The sequence below is a fragment of the Neofelis nebulosa genome, chromosome 4, assembly GCF_028018385.1.
Source record: "Neofelis nebulosa isolate mNeoNeb1 chromosome 4, mNeoNeb1.pri, whole genome shotgun sequence".
Taxonomy (NCBI): domain Eukaryota; kingdom Metazoa; phylum Chordata; class Mammalia; order Carnivora; family Felidae; genus Neofelis; species Neofelis nebulosa.
This window is the reverse complement of record NC_080785.1, coordinates 76874489-76891348: the sequence shown is the minus strand read 5'-3', so window position 1 is coordinate 76891348 and position 16860 is coordinate 76874489. Positions and strand designations below refer to the sequence as shown.

The 16860-nt window shown below is 36.8% G+C and overlaps 1 protein-coding gene and 1 pseudogene across 1 annotated transcript in view; one reads left to right on the top strand and one right to left on the bottom strand.

Annotated features, from left to right (window-relative positions):
* ZNF804B (zinc finger protein 804B) overlaps positions 1 to 16860 on the top strand; it is a 512004-nt gene that overhangs the window by 335024 nt on the left and 160120 nt on the right. The window lies entirely within an intron of this gene.
* LOC131508324 (60 kDa heat shock protein, mitochondrial-like) lies at positions 12852 to 13903 on the bottom strand (annotated as a pseudogene).

Genomic DNA, 16860 nt, shown 5'->3' with positions numbered 1-16860 from the left:
TGGTGATGATGGTGATGTAGGTGACAATGACAAATCTGACACGAAAGGAAGTCCAACTGCGGAGAATACTATGATCCATTCCCACTTTTGTCTAGGTCAATGTCAGCTGTCTTTCAACATATACACTCTTGTTAAATTTTATAAGCTATCATGTCAATTAGGGCATCATCTTTAGACTCACTTCAATGAAAGAGTAAAGGAATATAACATTTTGAATACTTACCATCTTCCAGGTACTGGACTGGGCTCTTGGCATACATGATCTCATGTGGCCACTGTAGTCTTTAGCGTCACTAACAGTGGTTTCTCATCCTCACTGCACAACAGGATTATATAGAGACATTAAAAATTATTGATGCCTGGCCTAGACTTCACCCCAGAAAAATCACATCAGGATCTTTCAAGAGGCCTGAAACAGGTATCACTATTTTTTTTTGTAATTCTCCCAAGTGGATTAAAAAATGAAGCTGGGGTAGGGAGAGATTGTCAACTTCAAGGTAAAAATATTACTCTGTATTATCACTGGTCAGTTTATAAAATTCGGGAGCCCTTTTTTCACTGAAAAACCTTTTTGGCAAAAAATACCTCTATGAAGTATGAGGTATTGAAATCTTAATTCAGCTTGCTTTTCCTCATTCTTCTTATAATCAGAATAAATCAATAATCCTAAAACTACGTAACTACTTACCCAAAGGGCTCTCATCTCTAACTCTGATACTCTTTAGTTTGTCTTCTCTGCACTCACTTTACTATTTCCTTCTGTAAGTCAAGAGCATCTGGTCTAGGGAATTCCAGTGAAGAGAATTAGAAATTAGAATAAGGAACAGGACACATACATAGCACTTGGCTGTGCCCACTCAGTTCTATCAAGCAAGCTAATTACTCAGGACTCACCTAATTTGATAATCCTGACATGAGAAACTACCAAAGCATAAAGCCTATTAAAATTACTTAATTTAAGAAATATGAGTTTTTGATGGTCTTGCTCTGTTTTTTGTTTGTTAACTCAACATGTTCAATATTGCTAGCAAAATGCATTCCCAAGTGAGTTGGTTTCCTTTGACCTACCTAGCATCTTTTCCCCTCTAATGGACTGAAAAAAGAAATGGCACAAGGTATAGAGATACTAGTAAAATTGAGCTAACGGCCCTCATGAGGCATAAAAGAGATATCACAGATAATTCCTTTCTTAAAATAATACTGCTTCAGGTACACCATTTTCTTTTCTTTTAAAAATGAAGATTAACCCAGTCTTTAGCCTCTACTACAAAGCTGTCATCATCAAGACAGCATGGTATTGGCATAAAAACAGACACATAGACCAATGGAGTAGAATAGAAACCCCAGAACTAGACCCACAAACGTATGGCCAACTCATCTTTGACAAAGCGGGAAAGAACATCCAATGGAAAAAAGACAGTCTCTTTAACAAATGGTGCTGGGAGAACTGGACAGCAACATGCAGAAGGTTGAAACTAGACCACTTTCTCACACCATTCACAAAAATAAACTCAAAATGGATAAAGGACCTGAATGTGAGACAGGAAACCATCCAAACCTTAGAGGAGAAAGCAGGAAAAGACCTCTCTGACCTCAGCCGTAGCAATCTCTTACTCGGCACATCCCCAAAGGCAAGGGAATTAAAAGCAAAAGTGAATTACTGGGACCTTATGAAGATAAAAAGCTTCTGCACAGCAAAGGAAACAACCAACAAAACTAAGAGGCAACCAACGGAATGGGAAAAGATCTTTGCAAATGACACATCGGACAAAGGGCTAGTATCCAAAATCTATAAAGAGCTCATCAAACTCCACACCCGAAAAACAAATAACCCAGTGAAGAAATGGGCAGAAAACATGAATAGACACTTCTCTAAAGAAGACATCCGGATGGCCAACAGGCACATGAAAAGATGTTCAACGTCGCTCCTTATCAGGGAAATACAAATCAAAACCACACTCAGATACCACCTCACGCCAGTCAGAGTGGCCAAAATGAAGAAATCAGGAGACTATAGATGCTGGAGAGGATGTGGAGAAACAGGAACCCTCTTGCACTGTTGGTGGGAATGCAAATTGGTGCAGCTGCTCTGGAAAGCAGTGTGGAGGTTCCTCAGAAAATTAAAAATAGACCTACCCTATGACCCAGCAATAGCACTGCTAGGAATTTATCCAAGGGATACAGGAGTACTGATGCATAGGGGCACTTGTACCCCAATGTTTATAGCAGCACTCTCAACAATAGCCAAATTATGGAAAGAGCCTAAATGTCCATCAACTGATGAATGGATAAAGAAATTGTGGTTTATATACACAATGGAATACTACGTGGCAATGAGAAAAAATGAAATATGGCCTTTTGTAGCAACGTGGATGGAACTGGAGAGTGTGATGCTAAGTGAAATAAGCCATACAGAGAAAGACAGATACCATATGTGTTCACTCTTATGTGGATCCTGAGAAATGTAACAAAAACCCATGGGGGAGGGGAAGGAAAAAAAAAAAAAGAGGTTAGAGTGGGAGAGAGCCAAAGCATAAGAGACTGGTAAAAACTGAGAACAAACTGAGGGTTGATGGGGGGTGGGAGGGAGGGCAGAGTGGGTGATGGGTATTGAGGAGGGCACCTTTTGGGATGAGCACTGTGTGTTGTATGGAAACCAATTTGACAGTAAATTTCATATATTAAAAAATAAAAAATAAAAAAATAATAAAAAAATAATAAAAAAAAATAAATGCTGCAACACACACACACAAAAATAAATTAAAAAAATGAAGAATAAAAAAAACCCACCACTCTTCCCCCAAATTAAAAAAAAAAAACAATTTTTGATAGCACTTCAAATATTTTGCAAAGGAAAATAATAATAGTAGTAATGATTATAATTTTAAAATAGTCTTCTCAATAGAGGAAGATATTTGAGGATGTTAATGACCAATGTGTTGAGTCAGATAATTCAGGAATCTGCATTGCTTTTTCTTTTTATTTATTTATTTATTTATTTATTTATTTATTTATTTTGGTCAGAATACAGTCTTAGTTTTATTTAGAGAAGATAATATTTTTTTAATATGAAATTTATTGTCAAATTGGTTTCCATACAACACCAGTGCCCATCCCAATGGCTGCCCTCCTCAATGCCCATCACCCTCTTTCCCCTCCCTCCCACCCCCCATCAACCCTCAGTTTATGCTCAGTTTTTTTTTTTTTTTTTTTTTTTTTTTTTTTTTTTTTTTTTTTTTTTTTTATGCTCAGTTTTTAAGAGTCTCTGATGGTTTGGCTCCCTCCCTCTATAACTTTTTTTTTCCTTCCCCTCCCCCATGGTCTTCTGTGAAATATGGACTTTTGTTGCATTGCCTTTTCTAATAAGAATGGAGCCACCACTTATGTGGCACCTACTGTCTAAGATATTGCATGGATATTATCTGAGTTAGTCATCAGAAAATATGTCTGTCATTTTCCCATCTTATAAGGGCAGCACCTGAGATTCAGAAAGGTTAAGGAACTTGTCTAAGTGGCAAAGCCAAGGTGTGAATTCACAGCATGTGCTCTCTCAAACCACCATGCTGTCTGCTCCACAGGACTATGACAAACCAGTAGAGAACCAATTGGTTTGTGCTTACACCAAATATTTGCTTTTTAGGTTAGAAGTCATGAAAGTCTCTGGTTTCCTGCAGGGGTTAGATCCATATATAAGAATAATATGAGTTCTTCCTATAATTTTACCTAGTAAGACTTATATTCTGTCAAGACTGTGTATAGGTTGTGAAGATGACTCCAATATGGTAATGTACCTAGAAGACTTGACAGCTTATCTTAAACATTTTCCTCTATATTACAGAATTATTTTTAGTAATAATCATGAAATTAAATAAATGATTAAGATGACTAGAAAAGTAATACAGTTAAACATTTTTACTGAACTTTTACATGAATATGTGCAATTAAGAAATAAATGTTATAGTACAAAAATGTAATATGTTGTATTTTTAAATTACATTAATGTATTTTTAGAAAACAAAAAAATAAATCCACACAGTGGTCTATCATAGAAGTGGATTATGACATTCCAAGTTCAGTTTCTAGTCTTCTGCAAATTTCCAAATTTTTAATACATACTCCAAAGAGTTATACACAAACATAGAATTAAAGTAAATCAATGTCTGATTCTTTATTTTTATATCATTATGCTATCAGTATGTTTTTATAAATTACTGTTTAAATTCAGATCTAGTGTCACAGAGACATGAACTGCACAGAAACAAACTTTGATGATTCCAAACTACTATGAACTTATTCTCAAAATAAATTGTATGTGCCTGGGTGTATATGAGTTGGGGTCAACTGTATAACTAGGAATTCTTTGAATTAACATCCATCCACAATAGCATTTATTAAAAGATAAGTAATAAAATGCTATACACATGCATATGTATAAATTATTTCATATTAAATTGTGTAATCATAATAGATGTATATTGAAATTTTATTTATTTATACAATTGAAACACAGAAGAAAACACAGTAGTTATTAGAATTGCAATGTCCAATATGGTAGCCACTGGCTACAAAGGTTATTTATAATAAATTTAAATTTATTAAAATTAAAGGAACTAAAACTACAGTTCCTCAGTCACATTAATTGCAATTCACGTGTTGAATAGCCACATATAGTTAGTGACTACAGTGTTGGATAGCACAGTGTTGGATGTGGTGGGATTTAAGTTTCCTTCACCCCCTTAATAAGGCGTTATGATTAGTGTGGTTTGGATGCCAGGTTATCCTATCTCCTGAGAGAACATGCTCCATCAACCATTCTCCATTTTTCTCCACTTACTGGCAATTCATCATAAATCTAAGCAATCTGTGCCTTACTCTTATAAAAATTCACATTCTTGTACCTTGGCTTTGTCTTACAACGCTAATCAACTTTTAACCATTACATTTCTTTCTATATTCTATTTCCTGAAATAGTACTCCATGGTCACGGTCTGTTTGTGTCCCAGTCATTCTTCATTCCACTGCAGTCTATCTTTCACAAAATCTGCACTGGGTATAACCACCCCAATGTGTATAGAAAGTCATCCCTGACCCACCTCTGCTCTTTTATAGTATTGGTGCATTCTGTATTGATACTACTTTTCATTGGTACTTGAAAGGTAGATTTCCTTTCTCTTATGCTCAACAGAATATAAACTCCTAGAAGATATTAGAAATATCTCATTCAATTCTGAGCCCCCAGGATTTGGTTCAGTGCTTGTATAGAGTGGTAACTAAGTAAACATTTGTGGAATAAAGGAGGGAAAGGAAGGAAAGAAGGGAAGGAGTGTTACTATTATTTTGAATAACTTATTTGTGAGTTAGGAGTAGGGACAAGATGGGGCACCTGGGTGGCTCAGTTAGTTAAGCGTCCAACTTCAGCTCTGGTCATGATCTTGCGGTTCATGGGTTCAAGCCCCATGTCGGGGTCTGTGCTGACAGCTCAGAGCCTGGAGCCTGCTTCAGATTCTGTGTCTCCCTCTCTCTCTGCCCCTCCCCTGCTCATTTTCTCTCTCTCTCTTTTTCTCTCTCTTTCTATCTCTCTCTCAAAAATAAATAAACATTAAAGAAAATTTTAATGGACGAGGGGCAAGAGTATGAGCAATTAAAATGAAATGTATGAATGTCAGCTACATGTTCAAGACTATAGAATACTTGAGGTGTATTACTATAGCAAATCAATTTTTCGGTATGTCAAGGTCCTCCCTAATGCTCAGATAATTACAGATGTTTGATAACCTATTAGAAATTGTTATCCTGAAATTCTTTGTGGCTCTGTTCAGTTCAGTGTAACAAATATAATCAACGGCTTTCTTTTTGTTCAGCACTCTGCTAGAAACTGATGATCCTAAGATGACTAAAACATTTTATCTGTCCTTAAGAGGTAAATTTATTTGTTAGGAACAAGGCACACACACACAAAAGAAAGATAACTATGATGATAATGAGAGTAAATATCATTTAGCACCCACAGTTTGCCGCACTAAGTGCAGCAAATCTTGACTTTGGGAGAGCTAAGGTGGAAATTACCAGCGGGGTATGTTTGCTCCCCTTATCACTTGTCATGGTAGGCTGTCTAATAGTTTATGCTGGATGAAAAGCATCAGTAAACACAGTTATGGGGGGGGGGTAGATAGGGAGTTCTGGGTTTAAATAGCCCATCATAAATCCCACTGTTTTTCTCTTAAAACAACCAAATCCAGGTAACAACACATCCCCAGAAATAAGGAAACTCTTTCCCAGTTTAGCTGTAAATTAATTCTGTCCTGAACAGAAAGACTGGTGATAATGATGAAAATGCAAGGGAAGAAGCTTTGGCTGGGGGGAATTTAGGGGAAAGACAATGAGGAACCACAGATGAACACACATAGTGAAATAACAGGAGAGATGTTTTCCTAGTGCTCTCTCTGCCTGGGCGACTGGTAGATGTGAATGCCAATAATACAATAACATTAGTTACTATGAAGCACTTACTGTAAGCCAGTAAATGTGTTAAGCACTTCACATACATAACCTTTAATGACATAACAATCCTGTGAAATGACAGTGATCCCTCATTTATAGGTGAGAAGACTGAGGCTTAGGGAGAATAAGCCATTTATCAAAGTTTACATAAAGAGAAAATAGTAAAGCTCTATCAGCCTGTCTCAAAAATCAGTGATCATGATTTTACAGTGTGGTCTACGGGGGTAGGTAAGTAGAGATCTTTGTTTTTATTTAGGACCAAATGCACAAAGGGATCTGGTTGGTAATTCTAAAGTACAGTTTTCTGCGTTTTGATAACTTCAAGGTCCTTGAAGAAAATATGGGAAGCAGTCTCATCTCAGAAAGACTTGCTCTCATTTAAGCATCCTTCTCTTTGTCCACATTTGTAGGCAATCCAGGACTGGTTGGGTAGTGTTGTGTTTTTTATTGCTCCCATGACCAATATTTGGCATAATGATCGACCTTCATTCTTCTCAAGAAGAAAACTCTAGAGACAAGATTGCCTAGTTCTTTCCAGCTCTACTTAATTCTGGCTTGTCACTATGACAAATATCAGGAAAATGACGTGGCTTCCTTCTTAATCTCTTAAGCTTAAGGGGGTGTCTAACAACGGGCCTGATTCTGGTGATGAGCTGGCTGTCACATCTGTGATGGCAGCCATAAGAAGAGCTAAATAGAGGTTTAACAACTTAATGTTATACTAATAAGATCATTGTAAACAGGAGCAGTCCATTTCCTGAAGTGGTCATATGAACATATTCTGCTGTATCATATAGATATAGATATCAATATGAATATATCTGTATGATGCACAGCATGTATATACACACACAAGCTACAGAACCACCCCTTTTATAAATACAGAAATAGAAATTATCAAAACAAATTGTACTTTTTTTGCTATTCTCCTTAATCCTTTTTTCAAAGAAACCAATTTATACATCGATAAATCTCTAGTTTTTGAGTTTCACTAAAAAAAAATCCTAATAGTCTTACTTAACCAATATTGGATATGATCACACATTCTTGAGTGTTTCATTAAAGAAGGAAGAAACCTGGCTCCAGTTTTAGCTTAAAAATTTTTTTTTAATTAAAACATAAAATTTAAAACTTGGGCACACTGTTTTTTTGAATGCTTAGAGAGTAAGTTTTTGCTATTTCTAGAGTAATGAGTGATCCTACACTTCCTGCCTCTAGGTCTTGACATGTTTGTTATGGAACAGAGTGAGTAAATTACAACAATCAGTATTTTGTGTCTGCCTCCTTTGCTCCGAAGTGACTGCAACCGCTAATTTTAGAGCACTGTGCTGAAATTCCAATAATCTAAGGTAATTTAAAATGAGCATCCTATAATGTTTATGAGAGAACAAAATGTATTTTACAAGAGATATTTTTCTTTGGTTATTATTTCTTTTTTTTTTTAATTTTTTTTAACGTTTATTTATTTTTGAGACAGAGAGAGACAGAGCATGAACGGGGGAGGGTCAGAGAGAGGGAGACACAGAATCTGAAACAGGCTCCAGGCTCTGAGTGGTCAGCACAGAGCCCGACGCAGGGCTCGAACTCATGGACCGCGAGATTATGACCTGAGCCGAAGTCAGCCGCTTAACTGACTGAGCCACCCAGGCTCCCCCTTTGGTTATTATTTCAAAATTAGTTTGTTTCTGTGATAACAACAACAACAACAACAAAAGTCTCAAGTAACATATTGGTATTCTGGTTCCCTGAAAGTTAAATAGGTTTTATTGAAGAAAATAGATTTTATAAGAAGGGATTGAAAAATTTGGGGCAATGCATATTGTATAAACCTCTATGGCCGTTTATAGTATACCACTTTGCCTTATGAATGTCTGAAAGGGCAGTGTCGTATATTGGGTTTTCTAAAAATAGTCAACTCTAAATCTGTTTTCAAGAGGATTCCATGGTCATGGAATACCCTTTGGGGGAACATTAGATTAAACAGTCTTAAAACTTCTGGGAAGTGAAGCTAATGCCAGTTTTGTATTAATACCAGTCTCCAGTCAAAGCACAAAGTAATTCTGACCCCGATTGATGAGCTTCTGTTTTATTAATAATCTTTGCTCACCTTACAAATAATTTTTAGAACTTGTTCATGTATGAAAACAAGAATATTAGTCAAGGGTATATCATTAGTTATTATCAAAAACATATCAAAATTTTATATGACATTGTTGGAATTTAAAGGCTTTTATTTTCAGGCTTTTTACTTCTTAAAAAAATAAGTTCAATTTTCTTTTGGTGACACTATGGTTTTTGGAACCCATAAAGGCCCAGCTGTTCATCTCCTTCTACAGGTTCCAAGGCCATGGGTTCTTTATTCACCGAGATTTGAGACTAAACTTTTGTCTCTTCTGTAAATTATACACTGTGTGATCCCACACGAAGACCTGTAGGTTGTTAAAGCACCATTAGTGTACTGAGATGGTGACAAGATAAATAGATCTTACCTAAATAGCTTTACCTTTTATAACTCACATCTCTCTCAGGAAAATGATATCTGCTCTACCTACCTCACAAGAATGTCAGAAAATAAAAATGAAAGGGACGCATTGCGTGTAAAAATGTTTTATACATTGCAAAGCAGCCTACAAAGACAAGAAACTTCAATAATGATAATGATCATAATTCCCAATTGTACGTGGTGGATTCTGAAAAATAGAGCAGCTTATAAGTTAACCAGAGACAAAACCATCTCTGGCTCAAATACATATTGTGTCAAGGCAAATGTTTACTTCAAAACATTATTCATGTTGGGAAAACACTAGAAGAGATAAGTAAATATTGATATCGATTTTCAGGAGCTTTGTAAAAATTCAGAAATGAACTCTTCAAGAAACTATGAGAGTAAAAATAATTGAATGGTGATTTTTTTTTTTTTCCTTTTGGTCTTGGGTTTGTTTTTTTGGACTATTTTTCTCCTTACACATTGGAGGAACACAATTCCCATAACAGTTTTTTTTTTTTTCTTCCCCAAGTTATTGTATTGTTCAAGGTAGAGTTATTTTGAGTGGAAGTCTCTGAGGCATTGAAGAGAAAATACTGAAAGTGTCTCAGTGATCAGAATATTTCCTTCTTGGGAAAGTTATATAGTACTTTTAAAAGTACAGGTCAGAATGTGTCTTTGCACTCAATTTTGATTTTTGTGTAACTCCCAGATATTTCTACAGTGACTAGATATCCAAGGAAGTAGTTAAGAGAAAGAAATGTAAACCCAGCTAATATGTAGTTCTTTTTGGTGCCAAAGAAAAGCCATAGTGTTATACTCCTGAATAACATACTTTTTGATTCACACAAATCACCTACTTTACGTGGTTAAAGCACATTTGTTTTAATTTTATTTAATATATTTTTAAGAAAAAAGATGTAATTGTATTTTCTGATGATAAATTCAAGTTAAAGATAAAAAAATCATTAAAGTCCATTTTTATTTTAACTACAAACATTTGTAATTACTATGGTGATGTAAAACCTTTAGGATTTTTTTCTACCCCATGCAATCAGTTTTTCCATAGGAAAATGGGATCAGACTATGCATAAGTTTTCATAACTTTTGGCACTTAAATATTTTTGTGGGCATTTTTGTGGACATCATAATTACACATTGTAGTTTTTAGTATTTTCATAGTATTGCATTGTAATGAATATTATAATTTTTAACTAATTCTAGTTGTTGGGCATTTAAGTTCTTTTTTCCTAAAGAGTACTTTGATGAACGTTGCCAAACTAACATTTTTATACATTATTGTAAATGTATATACACAGTTATTTTTTTTCAGGGCCAAGCCCTAAGATGAGTAATTGTTTTAGCCAAAATTAGCACGTATAAAAATTTACACATATTGCTAGATCTCCTTTGCGAAAATGTAGCAATTTTCTCTGCAACCTAAGTGTATGGAAATGCCCTTTTGCTCATCTGTATATCATTATGAATGTGTTAACAGAGATCTTTTCTCCTTTCCCAGTCTGATACATAAAAAACTGTTGTTTATTTCAGTCTGAATTTATGTTATTAATAATGAGGTCAACCATCTTTTCATGTATTTATTGGCCATTTCTTTTCCCTTGTGTAGAATATGTTAACACCCCCCTCCATTTTCATAGACTTTGTTCATATTTTTCGAATGGTTATTAACGTTTTGTAATTAAAGATACTTTTTCACTATCTTTATTTTCTACTAAATACTAAAATACCTGTGTTTTCTGCTAAATAACTAAATCGTCTTTGCATCTGATGCATCATTAAAAAGCACCCATTTAATTCTGAAACTAACTCTCTTGCTAGGAGTAGTAGGAGTAAGATTGTCGCCTTCCAAAGAGGGTCTGAGGCACGGAAATGAGAACTTCATAATTGTGTCTTATCTGTGGTTCTTAAGTGGTTGCTGTCCAGTGAGAGCAGCTGTGCCCACATTTGGCTGAGTGTTTGTGAGCAAGGTCCGAGCCCTCCTTGTAGCAAACTTTACTTTAGTGCCCATCTATAGCTGATTCTTAGACACTCTGCACCCCCATTTCTTTCAGGGGCAGGCCTAGGAATCTTCATTTAATCTCTAGGTGTTTCTTTTTTTTTTTTTTTAGCTTTATTTAAATGTTTATTTTTGAGGGGGTGGAGGGTAGGGAGGGAGGGTAAAGGAATGAGGCAGGGGCAGAGAGAGAGACAGAGACACAGAATCTGAGGCAGGCTCCAGGCTCTGAGCTGTCAGCAGAGAGCCCAACACAGGGCTCGACCTCACGAGCTGTGAGATCATGACCTGAGCCAAAGTCAGACACTTAACCAACTGAGCCACCCAGGTACCCCTATTTCTAGGTGTTTCTTACACGTGCTGAAGTTTGAGAACGCGTGCTTTTGTTAATATTTGAATATTAGTCCCCACATATATTGAAGACAGTACTATCAAAAGAGACCTTTGGAAAGCTGTTTTGTTTGTTTGCTGTTTGGTTTTTAATCTTCAGTGCTCCTTCCTTTATACTTGAAGCTTTATAGAGACACTGTCTTACATATTCAAAACTTGAAGTTCAAGTAACTCAGCAAAGTGATAACTCTTTGTGGGATGAGAACTACACAGCATCGTATTTTCTTGGGTCATTATGACTTCCATTATGTCTGGAGTTAAAATTAATACTCAATTTTTAAAAATTCCATTGGCTTGCACATTGGACATAATTATCTACCTCAGTTACATGTTAGCGCTTTACCCTTATTTTAACGTTGTTATTGCATATTTATCATTTATTAAAAATGACCACAAATCATTTGAGAAACAGGAAGGGAATGGAAATAAATATGCTGTACTCAAGAAAAATAATGTAACAGAATGTTCTCAGAAACAGAGCACAAACCTATCTTTTCTTTCTAGTTGGATTTGAGGTCTCCAATGTGGAGACTAATATAGTAGAGGCCAGACTCTTCTGTATGTGATAATTAACACTTTCTGAGTGCTTGTTATAAGCTAGGAACTGTGCTAAGACATTAATATTTATTATACCCCCATATTATCTGATGAGGTTAAAGAATACCACCAGTTAGTGTCACCATTCACAGATTAGGGTAGCAGGCATGGAGAATTTCAGTAACTTCCTCCTGATTATTTGGCAGGTTGGTGGCAGAGCCAGGATTTGAGCCCAGGTCTGACACCTGGCTCCAGGACATGTGCTCCTCTCCTCCTCCTCCTTCTTCTTCTTCTTTTTAAAATTTAAATTTTAATTACACGAAGGTTGTCACATAATTGGATATTTAGCTACTTTCCACACAATTATTCTTGCTTTCCACAGAGAGGCTGCTTCTTAACTTTTCATCTGGAGATGGCAAGCACTAAAATCCCGATTTTAACAGAATAGTCGTAAAAATGCCCCAGTGATTTATGTTGAAAGTAGTACGTTGGTACGTGGCTCTTGCATTCAGTACAGGAACGTACAAATGTCTTTTTATTTAAAGACACAAAATAAGTTGTCTGTAGGCATGTAATATGGTGACCGCAGTAAACCATTGAATGTTGTCAGTTGAAACTAGTAACTGATGGTTATATGACTTTTTAAAATTTTATTTTAGAGAGCGAATGTGAGAAAATCTTAAGCAGCCTCCACATTCAGTGAAGGATCCCATGACTCTGGGATCCTGACCTGTGCTGAAATCAAAGAGTCTGATGCTCAACTGACTGAGTCACCCAGGCTCCGTATTGTGATTTTCTTAACCACCAGTCAGCCTTTTCCTCAGTCATTTCCTTCAGCTGATGTCTCTGAAGTTATTGTTGAGGAGCACTGCTTTGACCTTCCTCTCACTGTGCATTTACAATAGTAAAGCGCTATTCTAGGAATTAAAACATGTCACCTCCCATGCCACCCATTCCGCCCATTCCAGGGTCCTTCTCTTAAGGAATTCCAGTGACTACAGCTTCTGCTGTAGTTGACAGAAAGGCCACTCCAGGAGGATCCAATAAAGCAGTTCTTATAAACTTAGCTGGGTCAGTGGTTCCTTTTCCCACCATATCCCAAAAATCTTTAAGCATAGTGTCATGACCAACCTCTGGGGTACTTTGTATAATTTTCTCAGTTATCAGTGATCCTTCAACACCTGCATTCTTAGCAATGGTCATTGTAGGAATATTGAGTGTTCTTTCAGTAATTTCTGTACGAACTTTTCGACCTTCATTAGCTGGAGTTATTGAATCAGGCTGGAATGCACCAAAGCAGGCCACAACCCCCTCCCAGAACAATGCCTTCTTCAATAGCAGCTTCTATAGCATTGAGGGCATCTCTACCTCTGTGTTTCCTTTCAATCACTTCAACATCACTTGTCCCACCACCCTTCAGCACAGCTGTTCCATCTGAGAGTTTTACCAGATGTTCATTCAACTTTTCCTTTTCATATTCACTAATTGTGATATTAACTGTTCAATATATTTCTTGAATACATTTTTCAACTGGACGCTTGTCACCTTTTTCTTTTGAGAGCATGGCATTATCTTTGGTCATGATGACCTCTCCAAATTTTCTGAAGTTGTAAGGCTGAACATCTTCAAGATTTAGAGTCAGTCCTTCTTCAAACACTGCCACCAGTAGCAATAGCCATGTCTTTAAGCTGTTTCTTTCTCTTGTCTCCAAAACCTGGAACTTTGACTGCTATAACCTGAAGACCAACTTTTAGCTAATTTCAGAATGAGTATGCTCAGATCTTCTCCATCAGTATCTTCAGCAATTATGACCAAGGGCTTATGGTGAGCATTGGCAATTTCAAGAAAAGGTGCAAAGGACCGGACACTAGAAATTTTCCTTTTGCTCAATAAAATGTATGCATCTTAGAATTCACATTCTGACCTTTTGATGTATTAATAAAGTATGGAGAAATATAACCTCGATCAAACTTCATGCCTTCAGTAAACCATACTAGGTACGTTATATCTTGAGATGTTATGAAATCAGTTCCAGTGGAATTAGTATCTGATTCTCACCAAGAGAGGTCAAAAGCCCAAAGATTAACTGGAATGGTATACCTGCCTATAGAGTAAAGAGAATGGAGCTGCATCTCATTGGAAAAGAGGGGCCCTCTATTCTGGGGGGCCCCCTGAGCGATTCATGTTAGAACGCTGTGGCCCATCTGCCATTCTGAAGGGGCATGTCCCTGGAGGATGACCTCAATCACAAGTGACCCAGGAGAGGAACCAGCAGTCCAGGTGGAGCAAAGCAGCCTCCTGGAGGAGGCATTGACTTATCAAGGGAATTGTAATATAGAAGATGACCCAGAGAAAGTGCCTCTGAAAACACCACAAATACATCCAAGAAGGAAAGAGAGACTACACACCTACCCTGGAGAATACTCTGATGCAGCTTATGACTGCACCAGCCATGTAAGGCTTTGCTATTCTGCATGAAGCTTCTCTTCAAAAATACCACTTTGAGGAAGGAAAGAAGTGAAATGAATAACAGAGAAGCAGCATCTTCATTGACAGTTTTACCAGACTGGGACTGGCCCAAGCTAGGGAGAGGGAAAAAACAAACAAACAAACAAACAAACAAAACCAACCAAACAACAACAACAGCAACACCAAAAACTTTAAACACTGAATGTTTTCAATAAGACAGAAGTGGAGGGGCACCTGGGTGGCTTAGTCAGTTAAACATCTGACTCTTGATTTCGGCTGAGGTCATGATCTCACAGTTCATGGGTTCAAGCCCCAGGTCAGGCTCTGTGCTGACAGTGCAGAGCCTGCTTGGGATTCTCTCTCTCCTTCTCTCGCTGCCCCTCCTCTCCTCAAAAATAAATAAATAAACATTTTAAAATAAATGAATAAAGAAAACTAGAACCAAAAGGAATATTTATTGATTCTTTTTTTTTTGTCCTTTATTTATTTATTCTAGGTTCCCCTGACCTAGTTCAACAACTATAACTGAATACCCCTAATATTGTCACAGTTAGAATGTATATGTTTTTCAAGGCCCTTAAAAAACACCGATGTTAAAATTGTGACCTTCACAATCTGTCACAGGAAAAGATAGTCACCTATTTCACTGACCCATGAAACAGGCTTAAAATTTCTCCAAAGTATCTAAGGTATAATTAGGTAATATCTGTGAAAAGTGTGTAGCCAACTGCTTGGCACAGTAGCACTCAAAAATGTTTGTCTTTTCCTTTAGGAAATTGGGTATTTTATTACCAGAGGACAAAATGAAAGAAATTTTGTTGTGCCAGTTTCCTGTATTTTAGGAACTTAGGGATTAAGCTTTATGAATTCCTTTTAGGAGCCCAAGTATAAAACTCAGATATACTGTATAGTTTGAAGAACTGTTCTATCAACTACTTGTCATCTGAGTCATTTATGTTTTCTATATGGAAGCATAAGAAAACATTTTATAAATTTCCCCTCCTTTGGACTGTTAGGAACCTGATGGGGAAGCCAGAAGTGGTATGGCTTTGGAATGCTACCTGCCCTCCTTAGAAAGGATAAAGGCAAGTTCACCTCTCTGTGAAGATGTTTGATTGGAGGGAACATAGAACTGAAATTGACTTTGTGCTGCGCCTTGTACAGAGAATTACATTTTAAAAGCCCAATATCTAAGTCGGCTTTGTTCTAATTTCAAAGATAATCAAAATATCTTCAACACTGTGGGAGGTCTCTCAGTAAACATGGATTTATATTTAGCACAATTTATTTGAGAGTCAGAAAGGCTGCCAAAATAGTCCAAACATTAAATTATTTCCATTTTGGAGGGGTATTACTGAGAAGTAATAAAATATTGCCAGCCTGGATAGGCAGCTCATCATCACTAGTAAGATGAAAAGACCAATTATGCCTCACATGGACAAATGTTGATTAAAGAGTGGACTTCATAACCGCCTGGCCATGTTAGAGGCTATAATCACAGAGGAGGGGGAAGGAAGCACTTAGCAAAACACCAAAAGCTGCAAGGAGGAGTCATCCAATGAAAGAGGAAAGATCGAAATTTTAAAGAAAATGTCAGAGGAAATTGCCTGGTGGTAAGAGCTCTACTTATGTATGACTCTTAAGGAAATTGTCTTCTTAGAAAATTATAAGTTCTCAAAATGCCTTAAATAAAAAAAAAATGGATCTATCTAAGGATTCTGCGGATCCCCAAACTTGGTATTCTCAAACTTTAGAAAAATTGTTTTTATCTGTCACAGCTCCTCATTCTTCTGAGGACGATTCAGAAATTGTGTGAGTTTGGGTTAGAAGAGGGGTTCCAGAGAGATACTAAGCTTGCTTTCCATTCAAGCCTGGTAACATGACCTATCAAATACTTACTGAGTATTTTTGTATGTGAATAATTGCCTGCAATTCAAATGAGGTAGCATATATAAAATGCAGGAAACAGCACTATACAGGCAAAGCAATATTATGCAGAAGATTACAATATGTAACAATCTCCATGTCTTGATTTGAGAACCCACCCCAATGACTCAGTACTGTGCTGTGCATAGGAAAGATAGAGTTGTGGCTTTCAAGGTCCTAGAAGGCTACTAAGGGCAAACAACATGGGTGAGAAAAATTTTAAAATAATATGATGCAGTGTGTAATTAAGTGCCACATTATGTAACACAGGATTGTTAGAGTTCAGAAAAAGAATGAATGCAGTGAGAACTGGAAGCATTTTCTGGGAAAAGGGGGACCTGAAGTGGGACTCGAATAATGCGTAAGATAGGGAACTCTAGAGTTGAAAGGGAAGAAATTCCAAAAAAGAGAAATAGCAGCCCACAGGTTCCAGGGAGGGAATGGGGAACCATTGAGGCATAGGCCAGGAACACAGGCTCTGGATCCAGGTTTACTAGATTTGAGTCCCAGCTCCCCCCCACTTCCTGGTGTAACCTAG